Source organism: Arachis stenosperma, chromosome 9, assembly GCF_014773155.1.
Source record: "Arachis stenosperma cultivar V10309 chromosome 9, arast.V10309.gnm1.PFL2, whole genome shotgun sequence".
NCBI lineage: Eukaryota > Viridiplantae > Streptophyta > Magnoliopsida > Fabales > Fabaceae > Arachis > Arachis stenosperma.
In genome coordinates, this window is record NC_080385.1 from 123,475,472 (window position 1) to 123,481,342 (window position 5,871).

A 5,871-nucleotide genomic window follows, 5' to 3' on the forward strand; every position below is an offset into this window, starting at 1 on the left:
TCCTTCCAGGAGAAATTTGGATGATTTCTCCATGATGAGTTATAGGTGTTTCTATAAGGTTCACCTAAGTAATTAACCTCTGCCATGGCAGGGTTCTCAGGATCATAAGCTTCTTCAGAAGCTGCCTCTCTAGCACTGTTGGATGCATGTTGCAATCCATTCAGATTTTGAGAGATCATGTTGACCTGTTGAGTCAACACTTTGTTCTGAGCCAATATGGCATTCAGAGCATCAATTTCAAGAACTCCTTTCTTCTGAGGTACCCCATTGTTCACGGAATTCCTCTCAGAAGTATACATGAACTGGTTGTTTGCAACCATGTCAATGAGTTCTTGAGCCTCTCCAGGCGTTTTCTTCAGGTGAATAGATCCACCTGCAGAATGGTCCAATGACATTTTCGAAAATTCAGAGAGACCATAATAGAATATATCTAATATGGTCCATTCTGAAAACATGTCAGATGGACATCTTTTGGTCAGCTGCTTGTATCTTTCCCAAGCTTCATAGAGGGATTCACCATCTTTTTGTTTGAAGATTTGAACATCCACTCTCAGCTTGCTCAGCTTTTGAGGAGGAAAGAACTTATCTAAGAATGCAGTGACAAGCTTATCCCATGAGTCCAGGCTGTCCTTGGGTTGTGAATCCAACCATACTCTAGCTCTGTCTCTTACAGCAAAAGGGAAAAGCATGAGTCTGTAGACTTCAGGATCAACTCCATTTGTCTTTACAGTCTCACAGATCTGCAAGAACTCAGTTAAAAACTGATAAGGATCTTCAGATGGAAGTCCATAAAACTTGCAGTTTTGTTGCATTAAAGCAACTAGTTGAGGCTTAAGCTCAAAGTTATTGGCTCCAATGGCAGGAATGGAGATGCTTCTTCCATCAAACTTGGATGTTGGCTTTGTGAAGTCACCAAGCATTCTCCTTGCATTATTATTATTATTATTTTCGGCCATCACCTCTTGTTCTAATGTTTCTGAAAGGTTGTTTCTGGATTGTTGTAATTTAGCTTCTTTTAATTTTCTCTTCAGAGTCCTTTCAGGTTCTGGGTCAATTTCAACAAGAGTGCCTTTGTCCCTGTTCCTGCTCATATGAAAGAGAAGAAAACAAGAAAAGAAAGAGGAATCTTCTATGTCACAGTATAGAGATTCCTTTATGTTAGTAGAAAAAGAAAGGTGGTAGAAGAATGAAGAATGGTTCGGATTTATGGATGGAGATAGGTGAAGAGAAGTGTTAGTAATTAAATAATTAAATAGAAGAAGAGAAGAGAAGGGAATTTTCGAAAATAATTTTGAAAAGGAGTTAGTGATTTTCGAAAATTAGAGATAAGTTGTAATTAAAATTAAAACATAAAACAATTAATTAATTAAAAAGAATTTTTGAAAAAGAGAGAGACATTTTCGAAAATAGAAGAGTGAAAAGTAGTTAGGTGGTTTTGAAAAAGATAAGGAACAAACAAAAAGTTAGTTAGTTGATTGAAAAAGATTTGAAATCAAATTTGAAAAAGATAAGAAGATAGTAAGTTAGATAAGATATTTTGAAATTAAATTTTGAAAAAGATAAAGTTTTTGAAAAAGATAAGATTAAAAGATAAAAAGATTGGTAAGAAAAAGATATTTTGAAAAAGATTTAATTTTTAAAATTACTTAGCTAACAAGAAACTACAAGATAAGATTCTAGAACTTAAAGATTGAACCTTTCTTAACAAGAAAGTAACAAACTTCAAATTTTTGAACCAATCACATTAATTGTTAGCTAATTTTCGAAAATTACATATAAAGATAAGAAAAAGATTTTTGAAAATAATTTGAAAAAGATTTTTGAAATTTTCGAAAAATAGAAAAAATTGAAAAAGATATGATTTTTGAAAAAGATTTTGAAAAGATAAGATTTTTTTAAAATTGAAATTTTGACTTGACTTGTAAGAAACAACTAATTTTGAAAATTTTTGACCAAGTCAACCCAAAATTTCGAAAATTGGAGGAAAATAAGGAAAAGATATTTTTTTGATTTTTAAATTTTTTTTTAAAGAAAAACACAAAAATGACCCAAAACATGAAAATTTTGGATCAAGACACAAAATGCATGCAAGAATGCTATGAATGTCAAGATGAACATCAAGAACACTATGAAGATCATGATGAACATCAAGAACATAATTTTGAAAAATTTTTAATGCAAAGAAAACATGCAAGACACCAAACTTAGAAATCTTTAATGCATGAAAAACATGAATGCAAAAATGCACATGAAAAACAACAAACAACACAAAACAAGAAATCATCAAGATCAAACAAGAGGACTTATCAAGAACAACTTGAAGATCATGAAGAACACTATGAATGCAATGATTTTTCGAAAAATGCAAGAAAAATTTTTAAAAACATGCAATTGACACCAAACTTAAAAATTAACACAAGAATCAAACAAGAAACACAAAATATTTTTTGATTTTTATGATTTTCTAATTTTTTTGGATTTTTATTAATTATTTTCGAAAATAAAGTGAAGAAAAACGAAAATTAAAAGAAAAATTTTGAAAAAGATTTTTGAAAAGAAAATTACCTAATCTGAGCAACAAGATGAACCGTCAGTTGTCCATACTCGAACAATCCCCGGCAACGGCGCCAAAAACTTGGTGGACGAAATTGTGATCACTTGTTATTCTATCTTTTGAGCTTTAGTATGAATATACCCTTAGGGCACTGTTTATTTTCTTCACAACTCCGTTCAACTAACCAGCAAGTGTACTGGGTCGTCCAAGTAATAACCTTACGTGAGTAAGGGTCGAATCCACAGAGATTGTTGGTATGAAGCAAGCTATGGTCACCTTGCAAATCTCAGTCAGGAGGATTAAAGATTTATGGGTTTGAAAATAGAAATAAAATAAGAAAATAAAAAGGGATAGAAACACTTATGCAGATTCATTGGTAGGAATTTCAGATAAGCGGAATGGAGATGCTGTAGAGCTCTCGAACGCCTGCTATCCCATTGCTTCTACTCAATCCTTCTTACTCTTTTCCATGGCAAGCTTTGTATAGGGGTTCACCATCAGCTGTGGCTACTTTCATCCTCACGGGGAAATATCCTATGCGGCTGTCACTCGCACAGCTAACCAGTCTGGAGGCATCACCCATGGTTGATAGCTACATCCCATCCTCGCAGTGAAAGCTAATGCTCACGCACTCTGTCACAGTACGGCCAATCACCGGTTGGTTCCCTCCCCTACTGGAATAGAATCCCTCTTTTGCGTCTGTCACTAACGCCCAACAGGTTACAGGTTTGAAGCACGTCACAGTCATTCATGAACGGAATCCTACTCGGAATACCACAGACAAGGTGAGACTTTCCGGATTCCCAGGATCCTACTCGGAACACCACAGACAAGGTTGGACTTTCCGGATCCAGATAAATGCCGCCATCTATCTAGCTTATACCACGAAGATTCTGTTGGGGAATCTAAGAGATACACATTCAAGCCTTGTTGCATGTAGAACGAAGGTGGTTGTCAATCACGCGCGTTCATCAGTGAGAATGATGATGAGAGTTATTAGCTCATCACATTCATCATGTTCTTGGGTACGAATGAATATCTTGGAATAAGAATAAGATAGGGATTTGAATAAAAGAAAATAGAACTTCATTAATCTTTGAGGTACAGCAGAGCTCCACACCCTTAATCTATGGTGTGCAGAAACTCCGCCGTTGAAAATACATAAGTGAAAGAGGTTCAGGCATGGCCGAATGGCCAGCCCCCTTAAACGTGATCAATGATCTCCTAAGATGAAGAATAAAACAAAACTGAGACCAAAGATGTCTAATACAATAGATACATGTCCTATATATACTAGACTAGCTACTAGGGTTTACATGAGTAAGTAATTGATGCATAAATCCACTTCCGGGGCCCACTTGGTGTGTGCTTGGGCTGAGCCTGATCAATACACGAGCTAAGGCTTCTCTTGGAGTTGAATTTCGAGTTATGATGTGTTTTGGGCGTTCAACTCCGGATCATGACGTTTTTCTGGCGTTTAACTCCAGAAAGGAGCGTGTACTTGGCGTTCAACGCCAAGTTACGTCGTCATTCTTCGAATAAAGTATGGACTATTATATATTGCTGGAAAGCCCTGGATGTCTACTTTCCAACGCCGTTGAGAGCGCGCCAGTTGGAGTTCTGTAGCTCCAGAAAATCCATTTCGAGTGTAGGGAGGTCAGAATCCAACAGCATCAGCAGTCCTTTTGTCAGCCTTTTTCAGAGTTTTGCTCAAATCCCTCAATTTCAGTCAGAATTTACCTGAAATCACAGAAAAACACACAAACTCATAGTAAAGTCCAGAAATGTGAATTTAACATAAAAACTAATGAAAACATCCCTAAAAGTAGCTCAATCATCCTAAAAACTACTTAAAAACAATGCCAAAAAGCGTATAAATTATCCGCTCATCATTAACCACGGGTGTTTTGGGTGATGATCAAAGATTGGAACAAATTCTGGTTGTATGTGAGCTTCCGGAAGTGTTTCTCGATGATATTGATGAATTTCCACCTAACCGAGAGGCTGAGTTTGCTATTGAGTTGGTGCCTGGGGCTGGACCAATCTTAAGTGCTCCTTATAGGATGTCACCACTGGAAATGGCCGAGCTAAAGTCTCAGTTAGAGAATCTGTTGGGTAAGAACTTTATCCGACCAAGTGTTTCTCCGTGGGGTGTGCCAGTGTTACTGGTAAAGAAGAAAGACGGGAGTATGCGGCTCTGTGTGGATTACAGGCAGCTGAACAAGGTCACAATAAAGAATAAGTACCCACTGTTGCGGATTGATTATCTTATGGATCAGTTACAAAGAGCTAGGGTTTTCTCCAAGATTGATTTGCGATCCAGTTATCACCAGATAAGGGTGAGGGGTGAGGACATCCCTAAGACTGCTTTCAGGACTCGTTATGGTCATTACGAGTACACTTTAATGTCTTTTAGGTTGACAAATGCTCCTGCAGTGTTTGTGGATTATATGAACAGAGTTTTTCGTCCATTTCTGGATAAATTCGTTGTTGTCTTCATTGATGACACACAGATTTACTCCAAGACTGAAGAAGAGCATGCAGAACACTTGAGAACCGTGTTGCAGATACTAAAGAAAAAGAAACTCTATACGAAATTGTCTAAATGTGAATTCTGGAAGAAGGAGGTGAAGTTTTTGGGTCACGTGGTGAGTAAACAAGGGATAGCAGTAGACCCATCTAAAGTAGAGGCGGTAATGGATTGGGGGCGACTGGTACACGAAATTGCAATCACACTTTTGCAACTCCACACAACTAACCAGCAAGTGCACTAGGTCGTCAAAGTAATACCTTACGTGAGTAAGAGTCGATCCCACGGAGATTGCCGGCTTGAAACAAGCTATGGTTATCCTGTAACTCTTAGTCAGAAGTTTAATAATAAAAAGAGTTTTGTTTGAAAAAAGTAAAAGAACATGAAATAACTGATACTTGTTATTCAGTAATGGAGAACAGGTTGGGGTTTTGGAGATGCTCTGCCCTCTGAATTTCTGCTTTCCTACTGTCTTCTTCTCCAAACACGCATGGCTCCTTCTATAGCAAGCTATGTGTTAGTAGATCACCGTTGTCAATGGCTACCATCCATCCTCTCAGTAAAAATGGTCCAGCTACGGTTCCGGTAGGGCTAATCATCTGTCGGTTCTCACTTGTGTCGGAATAGGTTACATTTATCCTTTTGCACACTGTCACTGCGCCCAACATTCGCGAGTTTGAAGCTCGTCACAATCATCCCTTCCCAGATCCTACTCTGAATACCACAGAAAAGGTTTAGACTTTCCAAAATGAGGAACCTAACCCTAATTTTACCCTTCCTTACCAAG

At 37.4% G+C, this 5,871-nt stretch overlaps 1 non-coding gene across 1 annotated transcript; it reads left to right on the top strand.

The window, feature by feature from the left end:
• The first annotated feature begins 453 nt into the window (after positions 1-453).
• On the top strand, positions 454-557 carry LOC130953312 (small nucleolar RNA R71). Its single transcript, XR_009075482.1, has one exon. It is a non-coding gene; the product is annotated as a small nucleolar RNA R71 (small nucleolar RNA).
• Positions 558-5,871: the final 5,314 nt, after the last annotated feature.